This window comes from Sminthopsis crassicaudata, chromosome 3 (assembly GCF_048593235.1).
Source record: "Sminthopsis crassicaudata isolate SCR6 chromosome 3, ASM4859323v1, whole genome shotgun sequence".
NCBI lineage: Eukaryota > Metazoa > Chordata > Mammalia > Dasyuromorphia > Dasyuridae > Sminthopsis > Sminthopsis crassicaudata.
Genome location: NC_133619.1, coordinates 84,286,827 through 84,305,134, shown reverse-complemented (window position 1 = coordinate 84,305,134; position 18,308 = coordinate 84,286,827). Strand labels below are relative to the sequence as shown.

The 18,308-nt window shown below is 38.8% G+C and overlaps 1 protein-coding gene across 3 annotated transcripts in view; it reads left to right on the top strand.

Annotated features, from left to right (window-relative positions):
- The window catches only part of SLC25A30 (solute carrier family 25 member 30), an 87,950-nt gene that overhangs the window by 42,209 nt on the left and 27,433 nt on the right, over positions 1–18,308 (top strand). The window contains exon 1 of one of the 3 annotated variants that reach the window (XM_074299130.1): positions 12,487–12,621. The exons of 1 other annotated variant lie outside the window; for it this stretch is intronic. The gene's annotated coding sequence lies outside the window, so the exon portion shown is untranslated. Of the gene's footprint in view, positions 1–12,486; positions 12,622–13,598; positions 13,675–18,308 lie in introns of those variants that run through there. One more of the 3 variants, XM_074299132.1, reaches the window with a different exon arrangement.

Below are 18,308 nucleotides of genomic sequence, written 5' to 3'. Positions count from 1 at the left end.
GCATTTTATACAGAGTTATCTTCATAATTTTGTAATGTCTGTAAGAAAAGTAGTATTATTCCCTTTTTACAGCTAGGGAAACTGATTTTTGGAAGTTAAGTCGCTTGTTTGATAACATACAACTAGTAGGAAAGGTCCAGCACTGACCCAGTCTAACAATTAAAAAAACAATTCTTTAGGCCCACGTTGGTGCTTCCCTAAGAGCATATAAGACAAAGATCCTATCTCCATGAATGAAAAATGAAAAAGATGGTCTTTAGAGGGGAATTCTTCAAGTTCTATAATAGAAGAAGGAAATCAAATACTGCCAATAATAATTTTCATTCCTTATTTTTGAGGGTGGGTCTCTGGAAAAATCTCTTGCTTTGGACTAGAGTAGAGGTCTTAGTTGTGGTATAGTGGAATGAGCCTTGCCACTGGAATCCTGGAACATAAAACCTTACTCTGACACTCAGCCCCTATGTGACCTTGGCCTCAATATCCTGCTCCATAAAAAGTGAAGATTGGACTAGATCATCTCTGAGATCCTTTCAATTTCTAGGTGATATTATTAGACTAAAGAACTTGGAAATGAGGATGACTATGTTGCAAGGTCAGCAGCAATCCTTGATCACACCTTTAGATCCATTTCCTGTTCTCTTGAGAAGGCCTGTGCCAGAGGTCATAGGTCTCTGATAATCTTTTTTGAAAAATTATAAAACTTTATAACCATCAACAAGGACAAATAACCAAATAAACTCATAAAATAAAGAATAAAATCATATTTAAAATAATAAACTGCCAAATTATTCTAATTTATTATAAGGAAATCATAATTTAATACTTAATTTGGGAAACTTCCCCAGCAATTCACACTCACAGATTAAGTTTCCCAGAAAGTGGCTGTTTCTACTCTTGGAGTTCAAAAGTAACCCTGTTGGACTGTATTTCCAACATTGTACATTCAAATCCCTACTGAAATGCCTTCCATTAACAATAGTCACATTGATAATGAGATTGACACATGAATTGCCAGAGCAAGCTCAGTGTTTGAGAGACTCAGGAGGAAAGTGTGGCAGAAGAAAGGTATTAGACTGACTACAAACTGGAGGTCTACAGCACCATTGTGCTGACCTCATTGTTGAATGCCAGTGAACCCTGGACAGTCTACCAGCTCCATGCCAGGAAACTGAATCACTTCCATTTGAATTGTCTTAGGAAGATTCTGAAGATCATCTGGCAGGATAAGGTCCCAGACACTGAGGTCCTTTCTCAATCTAAACTGCCAAGCATTTCAACTTTACTGCAGAGAGCACAACTCTGTTGGACTGGCCATATTGCTCAAATGCCAAATGTATACTTGTTAAAAAGACTATTTTATGGAGAACTCACCCAGGGCAAGCTCACATAAGATGGTCAGAAAAAGCAATGCAAGGCACCTCTTAAGAACTTTAGAACTGATTGGGAGACATGGGAGACACTGGCACAGGATTGCCCAGTATGGTGTGCCCTCACCAGAGAATGTACTGTGCTTTTTTTTTTTTTTAATGGCTTTTTATTTACCAGATATATGCATGGATAATTTTACAGCACTGGCAATTGCCAAACCTTTTGTTCCAATTTTTCCCCTCCTTCCCCCCATCCCTTCCCCCAGATGGCAGGTTGACCATACATGTTAAATATGTTAAAGTATAAATTAAATACAATATATGTATACATGTCCAGTTATTTTGCTCAGGTACTGTGCTTTGTGAGCAAAGCAGAACTGAATTAGCTTAGAAGAAACGCAAAATACCCAAAGTTAGAGAAGCCATCTCAAATGTTCAGAGGATCTATTTGTGTTCAACCTGTGGCAGAGCATTCTGAACTCCTATTGGTCTGATCTGCCACAGACTTGACTAACATAGTGATGTCATTTTGGTCGTCTTCAAGAACGAGGACAACTGATGGACTAACATATTTATAAATAGGGCAATATTTAAGAGGTCAAAAAATACAAAAGCATTCACTGGATTAATCAGTAACCTCCGGGTGAGGGTATAATCATTCCTTTTCAGGAAAGTAGAGAAAAGGAAAGATGGTGCTGGAGATTGTAACCAGGTGCCTGGAAAATGAAAAGCAGAAATATATGAGTTCCTAATGACACTGAAGACTGTAGACCCCAACTTTTTTTGTAATAAGCTATCTAATCATTCCTTGTTTTTCTGCTTTATAGGACAAACTTGGCATTGATTCATTCCACCGGGAATGTCTTTGTTACTCAAGCCATCATGACAAAGATTGGCCTTGACCTATCCTTTGGAAGGACAAAGATTGCCTGGAAAATGCTATATCTCATTTTTCTTCACTCCCAATTAATCATTTTTTTTCCCCCCTGAGGCTGGGGTTAAGTGACTTGCCCAGAGTCACACAGCTAGGAAGTGTTAAGTGTCTGAGACCAGATTTGAACTCAGGTCTTCCTGCACATGCTTAGGATGTCAGGTATGGCTGCTGCCTGAACTGTTAGTTAATTAATTTATTTATTGAGTACATATTAAATCCAAAGCCTCCTTTAAAAATATTTTTTAAATGTTACATTATCTTATGCTTTTATATCAAAATCAATTCCCTTTGAATCAGTTTCTTTCTTTTCCTTCTCCTCCTTCCCCCAGCAAACCCTTCCTTGTAACAAAAAAACCCAAAAACATTAAGCAAGAATAACTGATACCACAACTATGTTTGATGGTATATACTGCATTTCATACCTATAGTCTTCTTTATCTCTGCTGAGAGAAGGCAGGGGTGTTTCATTTTTAATTTTAAAAAGTCAGAGTTGGATTCAGAGCACATTTTAAACTGAAAACTCTAAGTAATATTGGGTAGATACATATCCCGATAGCCTCAGGAGTTTTTAGCCAGGGTATGAAAATATGCTTTAAAAATAATTTGATAACCATCTTTATTGTAATTGATTTCTTTTATAATGTTAAATATTTTATTTTATTTATAAGGAAGAAATGTTTTTGGCTGTTGTTTTTGTTTGGCCCATGTAAGTTATATATGACCCATATGATGTAACTTGAAGGGAGACAAGGATAGATCTTTCTAATATCTCTTCCTCCTACCCTTTTTGAAGGAAAACCCATTCCTATCTGGAAGAAAAGCAGAAGGTTTTGACCAGAGGCTGACTACTCTGCTTCTTCATAGAGAAGAGACGCTGGGCTAGAATTATACACCTGCTTCCTAAAATATTGTGCTTTAGAATAAGTACATAAGTATCTCAATCTGAATTCTATAACAGCAAACTTGGGATAAGGACATGATAGGGATTGCCAGCTTCTTTATATGTCTGCTTTTTCCCAGACAATTTCTCCTTTGTTGTTATTTGTCCTTCACTTTTTTTTTTTTTTTTTTTTTAATATTTTATTTTTTACAGTTACACTTAAAACAAATCTTTTACTTTGCTTTTTAAAACTAAGTTTTAGATTCTCTCCCTTCCTCCCTCCCACCCCCACTCATTGAGAAAGCAAAAGTGAAGTTATGCAAAATATTTCCATAAAATAGACTCTTTCTCCTTTCATAGAATCAATGTCTTATTAGACAGAATAAATTTTTTTTTTCTATTTGGCTTTCACTAATTTTACAGTCATATAGATAAGGAGCACTAAATAATTAATGAGGAGAGTGTCCCATACCATTGGTCCTTTGAGCCAAGGATCACATATGCATGTTATTCTGAAAAGGAAAAATAGACTTCACAAGATGGCTACAGAAGTTCCTGACATAAAAAAGTTAACCCTTCCATGCTTCATTCTTAAATATAGTGAACTTCTAATATTTAAATCATTGGGGGGGGGGGGGAAACAACTCATGCTCTCATTTTATTTTATTTTTTTTCTCATTTTATTTTGAGTAGATACTCCTGGCACTCAGGAAGCATGTAATAAATAGATTTTCATGCATGCTTCAAGGACTGGCCTTCACATCTATCCATGCTACAGAGAACATTTTAATTAAACTATTGGTATCTATTTGATTCTCAGTAACAGATTACACCGATTTTTTCACCTTGGATGAATTTGTAGTCACAATTTTATCCTGAGAACAATAACTTGAATTTGCATAGTACTTTATGATTACCGAATACTTTATGATTACCGTATGCACCATGTTAACTAATCATAGGATTTAGACTTGATAAGACCCTTAGAGAGCATCTTAAACTGTTTTGCTGATGAAGAAACTGAGGCCTAGGAAATTTAAAACTCACTGATTCTAAACTTCTCTTTCTATTCCATCATGTTTCCTGGATGATAAACCTCTGTATTCAATTAATAAACTGAAAATGTCAATGGATAGTAATTTAAAAACCTGGGATCATTACTATAAGGTCTTTCTTTTACTAGTTAATTGAAGGCAAATGTCCTTTTTGGGCTATGTCCTATGACATACTGATGAGAGTTAGGGAAGGGGGAACCCCTTTTTGGTTGGTGCAAAGATAGTTGCATGACAGCGCAGAGTCCCCTGTAAAAAGAATTTACAGGCCCGAAAATCTAGATTGATAAAAAGGTTTATTGTAGGAATTTGGAAGTAAAGTTAAAGGTAGAAAGACAAGAGGGCCAGAGGTAGTCGCTGGGCGGGGCAGGAACCCTTACATGGCCTGAAGGATACCATGTTTGGGGGGAAGGACTCCTGCAAAGAGAGAGCTCCAGTTTGGTTCTTTTATATCTAAAGGGGCTTGTGGGTGGTGTCCCAAATTGGCTCAGATCTGGTGGGTACTGGGACAGCCCGGTGATCAGGATTTGTAAATCAAAGGTCAGCCATGGGAAGGGGTGTTCTTAAAGGGACCTCAACCCCTATCAATACCATTCACTCATATAGTGTAATTGAAGAGCACCAGGAAAACTCCCAGGTTAACAGTAACTCTCCTCTCCAGGTATAAACTAACTGAAATTTCATCTTTAGAGATTTATTCCTTCAGGTTCTGAAGAAAAGACTATGTTAAAATGCAAATACTTCTGGCTGTGACTTAAGAAACTAATTCCCCCCCACTTCACCCCAAGGAAAAAACAGAAAAGAAACTAATTCCCTCAGGTGTAAGAGACTTATCAAATTTAGGAATGTGAGGCAGCATAAGAGCATTGGATTCTGCCTCAGGGGAAGGGACCCCATTCCCAAGAACAGTTTCATCCTTATCTAAAAACCTATTGAATTCTATTCAAATTCTAACCCTGGCTGAAACCCAAAGCCAACCTGGGACTCCACCCACGAGCCCCTTCAGATTGTCCAAAGCCTATAGTATAAAAAGAGCCAAACTGGAGTCCATTCTTTGCAGAGGTCCCAAACATGGCATACTTATGCCGGCCATCTCAAGGATTTCTGCCCACCGGAACCACCCTGGCTCTGGTGTCTTCCTACCTTTTAACCTTACTTCCAAACCCCATAATAAACCTCTTTTATCACTCTAGGTTTTCCAGTCTGTAAATTCCTTTACAGAGGACTCTTGTGTGGCTACTAGACCTCATTTAACTCTGTATCTTTGCACCAAATCCAAAGGGGTTGCAGGGGATCTCTATTTGACTCCCTGTTCCCGGAACCTGCCACTAGACCTCAATTAAACCTAATTTCATTTAGGTGCCCCAAGAAATCTAGATACAGGGCCCATCCTCCCTGGATATATATATATATATATATATATATATATATATATACACACATACATACACAATATGTATATCCAAGGGCAAATCAACTCCCATAGAAATTCTAAATTCTCATTCAATTGAGGAATCCTGGTCTGATCAGCTCGGAGCTGTCCCAGCCCTCCACTAAGATGCACATATCACAGCTTCCTCAACTAAGCTCTTTGCAGAAGGCCTAAAGTATTTTGCTCAGCTGCTAGGACCCTTGCCCACTGATTCTCCCAGCATAAAATTCCATTTCTCAATAGAACTTTGCCACTATAGAAGTCAGTCTCTTAGCAAACTGATTTCTATCCAAAAATAAACTTTCATTTTGCAATTAACAATTCTGGAATAAGTGAATTCTTTCACTTTTAAACCTGTGCCCAATTAAAGGCGATATTGTAACAACTCTCTTATTGTCACTAACCTCATCACCACCAGGAATTGAGGAGATAGGTCAAAAAGAGATAGCCCAAGATACAGGAAATTCCTGTCTTAGAAGAGGCTAAAGAGATAATTTGAGACACAAATGAAATTCCTGTCTTATTTACAAATATCTCCTGAACTTCTTGGATAACATCTCTGTGCAAATGTTGTTTTATGATCCTGGTTATATATAAAATGAATTTCTAAAATTGTTTTCCTCACACTCGGTTTATCCTTGCCTTGTGCCTGCCAACTTGTTCTGGCGTCCTGGCCCTTGCCAGGCACTTTGGCCTTTCTGGAGGCCAAATGCCTGTCTATCCCTTTACTATCAATAAAGACTTTGTTTTGATACAGCATTGATAGTGAATTCATTTGCTATCTGGACCTGCCCTTGGTTACTTTGGGGAAGGAGAGAAAGGTAATCAGACAACCAGAAAAAGAGCTGATCCATCTCAGCTTAAAGCCTCAATTTCTTCTCATCAAATAGCACTCACTTCTCAGGGTTGTTGTGAAGATTATGTGAGATAACTTTTGTATATTACTTTTTAAAACTTGAAATATTATGGAAAGGTGAGCTGTTTAAAGGTTCAAAATGAACTTACCTCCCCTGGGCAATGCAGTGAGATGAATAGTGCATGTAGTGATAGAGTCAGATAAGGGTGACTGGGGAGGAAATTGAAGCTCAGTTACTGAATGACTTTGCCCAAGGATATAAAACTAGTAAGTCTACTTTACTGGATTCTCAAATCAACTTGCTGACCTCCAATCTCACATCTCCAACTGTTTTTCAGACATCGTAAATTGGATGTCCAGTAAATACCTTAAACAATATGTTTAAAATTAAACTCATTATCTTTCCCCCTAAACCCTACCTTCTTCCTATATCTCTATTACAGATAAAGGGCAATACTATTCTTCATCTCTGGAATATAACCCCTTCTCTGACACTGTTACCAGTTTAATTATTTTTTGTCTTGCCCTACAATAAACTGAAACTCAGCCTGAAGTCAACCTGGGACTCCACCCACGAGCCCCTTCCGATTGTCCAAAGCCTATAAATGATAAAAAGAGTCAAACTGGAGTCCACTCTTTGCAGAGGTCCCAAACATAGCATCCTTATGCTATGTCAAACCATGTCAAGGATTTACATATTGTGAGAAAAACAAATACCTATATTGTTGGGGTCCAAAATATCTCTCATTCCACATCCTGAATCCATTATCCCATTCTCTCTCCTGTTTGGAGGTGAGTAGACCTGTTTATCAACAAATCCCCTGGAATCATGTACCAGAGTTTTTTTTTTTTTTTTTTTTTGACAGTTACTTACTGCACTTTATAGATTATTGAAAGTATTCTCTTGTTTACTTTTTTTTACAATTCTTTGCTTTAATTATTTTGGCATTCATAATACTGGGACTGGCTGAACAGTACGACCTGGGCATATAATACCCCTTTTCAGAGATTTGCCTACATTCAACACACACACACACACACACACACACACACACACACATACACATACTACAAATAGAGAGAAGAGCTTTTTTAATAAGTATAGTTACAACCAAATACTAGATGATAAAAATAGTTTTCCATTTCCTGGTTATGGTGGTGGTTAGGCAAATAGTATGAGGGAAAATTGACAAGTTACAGGATGTATTGCAAAGGACACTGAGATTCTAATGATGTAGTTGCTGCCTTTTAACTAGCTGTATAATCTTAACAAAGTAACTTAAGATCTCTTTGGACCTCAGTTTCCTTTGTACGATGAAAAAATTGGTCGGTAACTTTTTTTAAAAAATAAAAATAACTTTTTATTTTTCAAAACACATGCAAAGATAGTTTTCAACATTCGCCCTTGCAAACCCTGTGTTCTAATTTTTTCCCACTTTCCTCCTCTAGACAGCAAGTAATCTTAATATGTTAACTGTGTAGTTCTTCTAACATATTTCCATATTTATCATGCTACACAAGAAAAATCAAATCAAAAAGTTTAAAAAATGAGAAAGAAAAAAAATCAAGCAAACAACAAATGGTAAAAATATTATGTTGTGATCCACAATTGATGCTGTTTGAGTGGTCTAGATTCCTGGTGTTCTCAACGTTAGTGGCTATAAGAGAGTTATTAAGAATCCCCTTTAAATCAGCCGCAGGTTTTAGGAGTAAAAGAATTCACTCATTCCCAAATATTAGTTACAAAATGAAAGTTTGTTAGATAGAAATCAGTTTACCCAGAGACTAATTTCTATAGTGGCAGATCTATGGAAAAAGGAGTTTTGCACTGAGAATGTAGTTCTCAGTGGACAGAAGATCCTGGTAGTAAAGGGAGCTGCCAAGATCCATCTTCAAAGACTAGTTGATGGAATCTTATTATATTGGGTGTTTTGGTAGGAGCTGGGACAACCAGAGCAGAGCAGAACTAATGTGGGTGTGATCCCTTTAAGATTCCTTTCTGATTCCCAACCCCCATGGCTGACAAATCTTGGTCAAAAGTACCCTTTTGAATTCCAATGGGAGATATCCAGGCTCTCCTAGCCCATAGGGATCTGAGCTAACTTGGGTTGTTCTCCCCCCCCCATTCTAATGCTGCTCAGGTTTCCCAACCCCCACTCCAAGCACAATTTCCTCCTTATCTAAAAACCCATTGAATTCTATTCAAATTCTAACTCTGGCTGAAGCTCAAGCCAGAAGCCAACCTGAGACTCCATCCACAAGCCCTTCAGATTATCAAAAGCCCCTCTGTTATAAAAAGGGCCAAACTGGAGTCCACTCTTTGCAGAGGTCCCAAACATGGCATCCTTATGCCGGTCATGTCAAGGGTTTCTGCCCACCAGACCAATGGTTCCGGTGCCCTTTTTCTCTGCCCTCAACTTTACTAACTAAACCTTACCTCCATAAACCTCTTTTATCAATCTAGGGTTTTGGGTCTGTAAATTCCTTTACAGAGGACTCTTGTGTGGCTACTAGACCTCATTTAACTCTGTATCTTTGCACCAAATCCAAAGAGGTTGCAGGGGATCTCTATTTGACTCCCTGTTCCCCGAACCTGCCACTAGACCTCAATTAAACCTAATTTCATTTAGATACTCCTTACCTAGTTCTCATCAGAACCAGTGGGGGCTGGAAGAGCCCAAGATGGCTCAGATCCAGGAGGGGTTAGAACAATCTGGATCTCCTATTGGAATTCTTTTTTTTTTTTAATAATCTTTTTCTAAAATTAATTTTATATTTATAACATTTTTTGACAGTACATATGCATAGGTAATTTTTTTTTTTACAATATTATCCCTTATACTCCCTTCTGTTCCGAATTTTTCCCCTCCTTCCCTCCACCCCCTCCCCTAAATGGCAGGCATTCCCATATATATTAAATATATTATAGCATATGCTAGATACAATATATATATGTGCAGAACCGAATTTTGCTGTTGTTGTTTCAATGGAAGAATTGTATTCGGAAGGTAAAAATAATCTGGGAAGAAAAACAAAAAACAAAAATGCTCACAGTTTACACTCATTTCCCAGTGTTCCTTTTCTGGTTGTAACTGATTCTGTCCATCATTGATCAATTGGAATTGGATTAGCTCTTCTCTATGTTGAAGATATCCACTTCCATCAGAATACATCCTCATACAGTATCATTGTTGAAGTGTATAATGATCTCCTATTTCTGCTCATTTCACTCAGCATCAGTGTATGTAAGTCTCTCCAAGCCTCTCTGTATTCCTCCTGTTGGTCATTTCTTACAGAACAATAATATTCCATAACCTTCATATACCATAATTTACCCAACCATTCTCCAATTAATGGGCATCCATTCATTTTCCAGTTTCTAGCCACTACAAAAAGGGCTGCTACAAACATTTTGGTACATACAGGTCCCTTCCCTTCTTTAGTATTTCCTTGGGATATAAGCCCAGTAGTAGCACTGCTGGGTCAAAGGGTATGCACATTTTGATAACTTTTGGGGCATAATTCCAGATTGCTCTCCAGAATGGTTGGAAGCATTCATAGTTCCACCAACAATGCATCAGTATCCCAGTTTTCCCACAGCCCCTCCAAAATTCATCATTATTTGTTCCTGTCATCTTAGCCAATCTGACAGGTGTGTAATGATATCTCAGAGTTGTTTTAATTTGCATTTCTCTGATCAATAGTGATTTGGAACACTCTTTCATATGAGTGGAAATAGTTTCAATTTCATCATCTGAAAATTGTCTGTTCATATCCTTTGACCATTTTTCAACTGGAGAATGGCTTGATTTCTTATAAAGTCAATTCTCTGTATATTTTGGAGATGAGGCCTTTATCAGAACCTTAACTGTAAAAATGTTTTCCCAATTTGTTACTTCCCTTCTAATCTTGTTTGCATTAGTTTTGTTTGTGGAAAAACTTTTTAATTTGATGTAATCAAAATTTTCTATTTTATGATCAATAATGATCTCTAGTTCTCCTTTGGACACAAAGTCCTTCCTCCTCCACAAGTCTGAGAGGTAAACTATCCTATGTTCCTCTAATTTATTTATGATCTCATTCTTTATGCCTAAATCATGGACCCATTTTGATCTTATCTTACTATGTGGTGTTAAACTAGGTCCATGCCTAGTTTCTGCCATTCCTATTGGAATTCAAAGGGCTGATTTTTGACCAGGATTTGTAATTGAATTAAAGGTTCTGACATCCTGGAAAGACAACTTGGCTTGGCTTGGCTTGGCTTGGCTTTATGCCTCAGCCAGGAGAGGCTAGGAATCTGAAAGGAATCACAGATCAATAGGAAATACAGTTTCTTAAAAGGACCACAACCTACTTCATAGTCAATCCTCAGTCCTTTCTGGTTGCAGAAGGCTCTGCCCATTACAAATCTATTGGGATTGACCTTAATCTCCTCATTGTTGAAAAGAGCCAAGTCCATCACAGTTGATCATCATTAAATCTTGTTGCTGTGTGAAAAATGAAAAGCAATTATTATATATAAAAAAGTTAACTAGCTCATTTTTTTCATTGTAAAAAGGAAACAGATCCAAAGAGATCTCAAATTACTTTGCTAAGATCATACAGCTAGTTTATATACTAATGATTTTCACACCCTTTTTCACTTCCTCCGTTCATGCACATATTCTTGGAATCGTTTTATTTTGTTTCTTAAGTCGCTTTGAAACATTCTAAACAAACAACAGTCAATTCGGAATACTTCAGGGGGATACTGACAATCTTTCCAGGTACACATGGAACTCCCATCAAAGCTGGACTACTGTGGTCCTTAAGATCTAGGCTTGGACTCCTGGGGGTTGGAGCTAGGAACTGGTAGTTTCCTTCTCTTTCAAAAAGGAAACAGCAGGAAGGTAAGAGGACTAGTTTTAGCTTCATTTTGGGGTCTCAAAGGAAGAGTCCTGCCAGCCCCCCAGGGCTTAGATCTGGAAGAAATCACCTAGTCCAGCTCCTTAATTTCAGAGGTGGCGGAATTTCTGGCCAAAGATGCAAAGTTAAGGATCACGAAGTGGCAAGCAAGACGCCGGGCGAGGACACAAACCTCGGGGTTCTGGCTCACCAGCATGGGTTTTTTCTGCTGCACTACATTACTTCCTGCCAAGACGATTTCCCCTCCTCTGCAAACCTAGGGGAGGTAGGGCCTGCCTGAAAGAGCTTTCTCCCTTTAAAGGGCTCCTCTGCATCCCATAACGTTGGACTACTTCGGCTTCAGATCGAAATCCCCAGATTTCCTCTGGCCCCACACGGCAGCGGAGCAAAGTGAGGGTACTTGATTGCAATCTTCCCCATTAAATTGTGAGCTCTTTAATGGCAGCTTCTCTACTACCTTTCTTTTCTTTTTCTTTTTTTTTCTTTTTTTTTTTTTGGTACCTCCAGAATTTAACACAGTGTTTGGCACATTTCAGATACTCCTCAATTCCTCATTGACTCGAAGAGTCAAGTGCAGCAATGCCGTGGCAGCCTCTGGGCTGGAGGCTTCTCCTAGTCCCCCTCCCCCAAACAAACAAAAAATAAAACCTTCCACAATCGAGACAAGCTTAGTTCCTTCATCCCGAGCGACCACCCAGCTCGGATTTATGTACGGGGGAACTTCCCGCCTGTGCCACGGGAAAGAGATCAGCCTTCATTCATCGCCCCCGGTGCTGCGGACACAGTGCCGAAGGGTGGGGAGACAAAGAGAAGCAGAAAATAACCCCAGCTGTCAGGGAGATTCCTGTTGGACCGTGGAGAATACGTGAAAATGTGGTTTGCTGGCTTCCGCTGCCCCTTTCAGCAGGCGGCGGATCACACCAGCTCTGGGAGCTGCAGGAAGCCGGCCCGGCGGCTCCGGGCCAGTCTGGGCCAGCTGGTCTACGGCAGAAGCCGGCCCCACTTCCACCAATGGGAGGCAAGCCGGCCGGGACACGCGGAGGGCGGGGTTTCCATGCGGACTGCGGTGCGAGCTGCTCGGGCGTCCCCAGAGCCTCTGTACGTCTGCAGCGTAGTTGCCGCTGCTGCTGGAGTCGCCGCTTCGTTGCCTGGGCCGCGTTCTCCGAACCGGAGCCCGATCTCCAGCGGGCCTCCGGTAAGTTCTGCGAGCTCGGTGCTCCCGGCTTCCCCGGGGTCGGAGAGAACCCGCGGGCCCTTTCCCTCCTCTCCTGCCCCGAGTTGGAGGGCTACCACTTGAGTTTGGCCGTGCGTGCCCCTCCGACCTGAGCAGCTCATGCTTACCGGAGAGCTTCTGCCTTTTATTTCCCGCCCGGCTTCAGGGACGGTCTAGCCTAGGTCTTGGGGAAAGAAAGCCCCGGATGGGGGCCCCGAGCTCCGGAGATGTAGGCGGGGTTGAACTTGGAATTCCTCCCAGGCGATCCCGGGCTGCCGCGCTCTGGTTAGTCTCGCAGCTCCCTGCCCCGGCCCTGGCCTCTCAGGGCTGGCCTGGTCCCGGCGTGGAGCGAGAGTGTTCATTCAGCCTGGTTCCCCTTGGCCCCCAAGAGAGGGTGCAGCTCAGGAGGTTGGGGGGGGGACAGGGCTGTGTCCTGTGGGTGGCCTCCGGACTGAGCGACGCCTGCAGCCGTGCCAGACACTATGCAGGTGCTCCCACGAGTATCAGGTCAGGACTCGGGGCCCTCATTTTTTGATTTATAGCATGCCCATTCAGCAGAACCTCTCACATTTGGGATATTATAAGCTATATGCATACTTTTTTTTTTTTTTTTTTTTTAATTAGAAGGCAACAGGGTTGTAATTTAGAGCGTTGGTTTGGAGTCAGGAGAACTAAGTTCAGATTCTGGTTCTGACACTTGATAGCTGAGTGACTGGGCAGGTCATTTAATTTCTCTGAACCTCCAGTCCACTTCTGTAAAATGGAGAGTTGAAAATTTAGGGGATATTTGACTCAAAACTTAAGGAAAACACCTTGTAAACCTTAAACTGTTAATTGAGTTATTAGCAGTATTATCAATAATAAATAAGCAATGCTTATCTGTATTATGGAGTTTACTTTTTTTTTTTTTTTTTTTTTTTTTTTTACTGGTTCCATTATTGTTATGTCTTATGTCTTAGTCCCAGCAGAGGGCTACACAGGTGGCTCAGTTTCCAGCTGTCTAGTCTTGACTCTCCCACTGGCTAATGAAGTTAGGTAAGCCATTTAATATTTCTGGGCCTTATTCATCTGCAAAATGAGTGAGTTGGACTAAACTAATGTGTCTTCCAGCTCTATATTTCTATGAGAAAGTTAGAAAAACACTTAACATTGTAATGGTAAGTAGTGATGGCAGAGAGATTTTGTATCTAAAATTATTGATTGCATCCTAGCCAAACTCCCAGTGTGATTGCTGAAAATCTGAAATTTTCACAAATTTAAAGATTAATTTCTTGTTTATTTTTGAAAGAATGGGTAATTCCTAGTCCGAGAAATATCTAAATCACACAGAAGTCTGTGAGTTCAGTTTAATTCAGCAAAACTTTATTAAGGATGTAGTTTGTACTAGTCTTTGAAGATGTAAAGATGAACAATGACAATGGTCCATGATATAACTTCTCTTAGAGTTCAATCTTGGGGTAAAATGTACACAGATAAGTTTGCAAGTTACAACGTTGATTCATCCAATACACAGGTCAGAACAATTAGGAATTCAAAAAATGAAAAGATTCCAGCTGGAAGGGATCTGGGAAACTTCCACAGAAGTTCAGTTTGGCTGGAATATAAAAATGAGTCTTGTGAAATATGTTAAGTTGAAAATAAATTGAATAGTTCTTTGAATTGCAACTATCTTACAGAGTGGATATGCATTTGAGTTTTTTGGGTTTTTTTATGTTTTTTGGTGGCTTTTGTGTTTATAAGTCATTTCCACCTTCCCTTCAAATTGAACCGTCCATTGTGGCCAAAAAAAAAAAAAAAAAAAAAAAAAAAAAAATTAAGAAAATATCCAATGTGGTCAACTACCACATCTGACAGTGTATTTAACATTTCATCCCCCCACATATGAGAGAAGACAGATATTATCTGTTCTCTGGGACCTTTGTTGGTTTTTAAGTTCCTTAGAACAGTTTTTTCATCTGCTCATTTACATCACTGTTGTCAATCAACAAACATTAAATGCCTCTCTGTGCTTGGCACTTAAATTCTGGGGATTAAAGGAAAGACAAGACAATCCATATTCTCAAAGAGTTCATAGTGTAATAGGAAAAACAACATGACAACTATGTACAAACAAGATATATACAGGGAAAACTGGAGATTATTGAAGGAAGACACAGCATTAAAGGGGGATCAGAAAAAGCTGTCACTGAATTTAAAAATCTAGTAAAGTGTGAGAAAACTAGAAAGCTAGGAGAGGATCAGATTGTCAAATAGAGGACTTTATATTTGATCCCTGAGTGACAAGGAACCAATAAACTTTATTAAACCAATTAATTAAATAAAATTAATTAAATATTAAACCAGTGAACTTTATTAAATAAGGGCAGTGATGTGGCCAAATCTGTGCTTTAGGAAGATTAATTTAGTAGCTTAAGAGGAGAATGGAAAGTGGGGAGAATTTTGAGGCTACTGAAATAGTTCAAGCAAGAGAAGATGAAATAAAGTGATAAATGTGTTATAGAAGAGAAGGGGGTACATTTTAGAATTGAGCAACTGAATGATTTCAGGCCTGTCAATATTTTCTGGGCAAGGAAAGTGGCCGTTTACAGGAATGATCTTACAGATGTAAAACTTAATATGATTTGGTAATAGAATGGGTATGGAGAGTGAGAGAGTATGACACTTGGAGGACTGGAAAGATAAGTTTGTAAGAGGGGACTATTGAAGGAAGCAAAATAATTCAGTTTGGGGCATGTTGAGCTTAAGTTGTTACTACATATATTGTTTTCTTTGGTCATTTGAAGGTTTTTGAATAGCAATTATGTGATAAAACTGGTACATTGGGAGGATCAACCAGTTATTAAATGCCACAGGCCCGCTGTTGTGCTAGTTGCAGGAGATAGAAAGACAAAAAAAAAAAAGAAAAAAAGAAACAATCCTTGTTTTCAAAAATATTGCATGCAAAATGGTAGGTATAAAGTGTGGTTGTGTGTGTGTGTGTGTGTGTGTGTGTGTGTGTGTGTGTGTGTGTAAAGCACATGACTTTAGAAGTGATATGAAGGGGAGAGACCACTTAGGAGGCTATTAAAATTTCAAGAGAGATTATGAAGATTAGCACTAAGTAATTGGACCATGAAAGAGATTGTGAAGGTAGAGTCAACACGACTGAGTGCCAGAGTAGATGGGTTAGTAAGAAAAATGAGTCCAAAGATAACTGCAAAGTTTCAAATCTGAGTGTTTGAGAGGATGAAAAGGCTAGATTTAGAGGTAAAAATGAATTTCCTTTTTTTTTTTTTTTTCATTTAAAAAATTATAGTTATTATTGGGAATACCCTTGTTACCATTAGTACTTTTCCAGAGAGTTAGAAAAGTAGTTAATTCTCAAATTCTTAAAGTAATTATTGCTCAGCACTGGACTAAGCACAGTGAAAGACACAAAGTATTTTTTTTTTAATTTTATTTAGAATTTTTTTTCCACAGTATATATGCATGAGTAAATTTTTTTAATAATATTATCCCTTGTATTCATTTTTCCAAATTATCCCCCCTCCCTCCTCTCCCTCCCCCCAATGACAGGCAATTCCATACATTTTACATATGTTACAATATAACCCAGATACAATATATGTGTGTAAATACCATTTTCTTGTTGCACATTAAGTATTAGATTCCGAAGGTATAAGTAACCTGGGTAGATAGACAGTAGTGCTAACAATTTACATTCACTTCCCAGTGTTCCTTCTCTGGGTATAGTTGTTTCTGTCTATCATTGATCAACTAGAAGTGAGTTGGATCTTCTTAATGTTGAAGATATCCACTTCCATCAGAATACATCTTCATACAACATTGAAGTGTACAGCGATCTTCTGGTTCTGCTCGTTTCACTCAGCATCAGTTGATGTAAGTCTCTCCAAGCCTCTCTGTATTCCTCCTGCTGGTCATTTCTTACAGAACAATAATATTCCATAATCTTCATATACCACAATTTACCCAACCATTCTCCAATTGATGGACATCCATTCATCTTCCAGTTTCTAGCCACTACGAAAAGAGCTGCCACAAACATTTTGGCACATACAGGTCCCTTTCTCATCTTTAGTATTTCTTTGGGATATAATCCCAATAACAGCAATGCTGGGTCAAAGGGTATGCACAATTTGATAACTTTTTGGGCATAGTTCCAAATTGCTCTCCAGAATGGCTGGATTCTTTCACAACTCCACCAACAATGTATCAGTGTCCCAGTTTTCCCACATCCCCTCCAACATTCATCATTATTTGTTCCTGTCATCTTAGCCAATCTGACAGGTGTGTAGTGGTATTTCTGAGTTGTCTTAATTTGCATTTCTCTGATCAGTAGTGATTTGGAACACTCTTAATGAATTTCCTTTTAAACATCCTGAATTTGAAGAGCTGACAGTTTCTAGGTGGAGATTGATATTCAAATTCGTTAGGCCACACCACCTTCGACTTGGAGAATTGAGTTCATTTGCATAAAGGTAATAATTAAAACTGTGGGAATGGTTGAGATGATAAAGGGGACAAATAGAAAAGAGAATTAAGGAAAAAGCCCACACTAAAGGAGCAAGAAGGAGAACTAGAAAAAATGAAAAGAAGTAAGTAAGAGAGAGGTAGGATGACTATGAAGATCCCAGTGGGATTTTCCTAAGACCATTCCCTGGACCTCTTCTTTGGTCTTTATATAAAACTATTGTTTTATTTTTCATCTTTTAATTAAAGCCCCAGTATATTGCTTTGTATATAATGGACATTTAATAAATGGTTTATTGAATTGTGTTTGACCTATAATAAGGGCCTAATAAATACTTGTCAATAGACTGGATAAATTGATAAATTGAGTGAGAGAAGTGCAAGGGAAGTGAAGACCCTGCCAAGAAGGAAGACAAGTGAATTATAGTATCAAATGTTACTGAGTTAAGGAAGAACTGAGAAATGTCCCCTGAATTTGAAAGATCATTGGTGGTTGTGTAAAGAATAATTTGAATAGAGTGGAGGTCAGGTATAGCAACAAGACTGAATGGATTTGAGAAATGAGGTTGGTGAGGAAATAGAGGCAAGTGGTATAGATGGTCTGGTCTTTCTAGACTAGTAGGGGTGAAAGGAATAGAGAGGAAGATTTAAGTGTTGTTGTAGGGAGAGTAGAAGTAGTCCTTAGAAAGGAAGATATTGCAGATGAAATTGAAGTTATGAATAGCAGAAGGTCCTGAAGGAGATAAGAGGTGATTAGAATAAGGATATAAAGGGTCAAGTTTTGGCAAGGAGGGGCAGAGAAGAATCACTTCATTCTTTAAGACCAGAAAAGAGGGAATAGGTGAAGAGTGGGCTACAGGTTTTTAGGTATCAAAAAGGGGATATTGGGTATCTTAGGATGGCTAGTTTTAATCATTTCAGTAAAGCATAAAGTGGTGTCATCTGCTGAAAAAGAATTTCAAGGTTGGAAAAGTCTTTAGGAACGATCTTATCAAATGTACCCAAAATGAACTCTAAGAAGAATATACCACTTTTCTGAGGTCTTGCAATTGTTCATGGTAAAGCTGGACCCATCTTTTTGGCCCCCAGTTCAAGACCCAGTCTTATTTTTAGAGATTTAAAATTGTAAAGGACTTAATTTACAAAAAAGAAAACCGAGGGACATTGTAGGTGCTTAATGCATACTTATTTCCATAAGT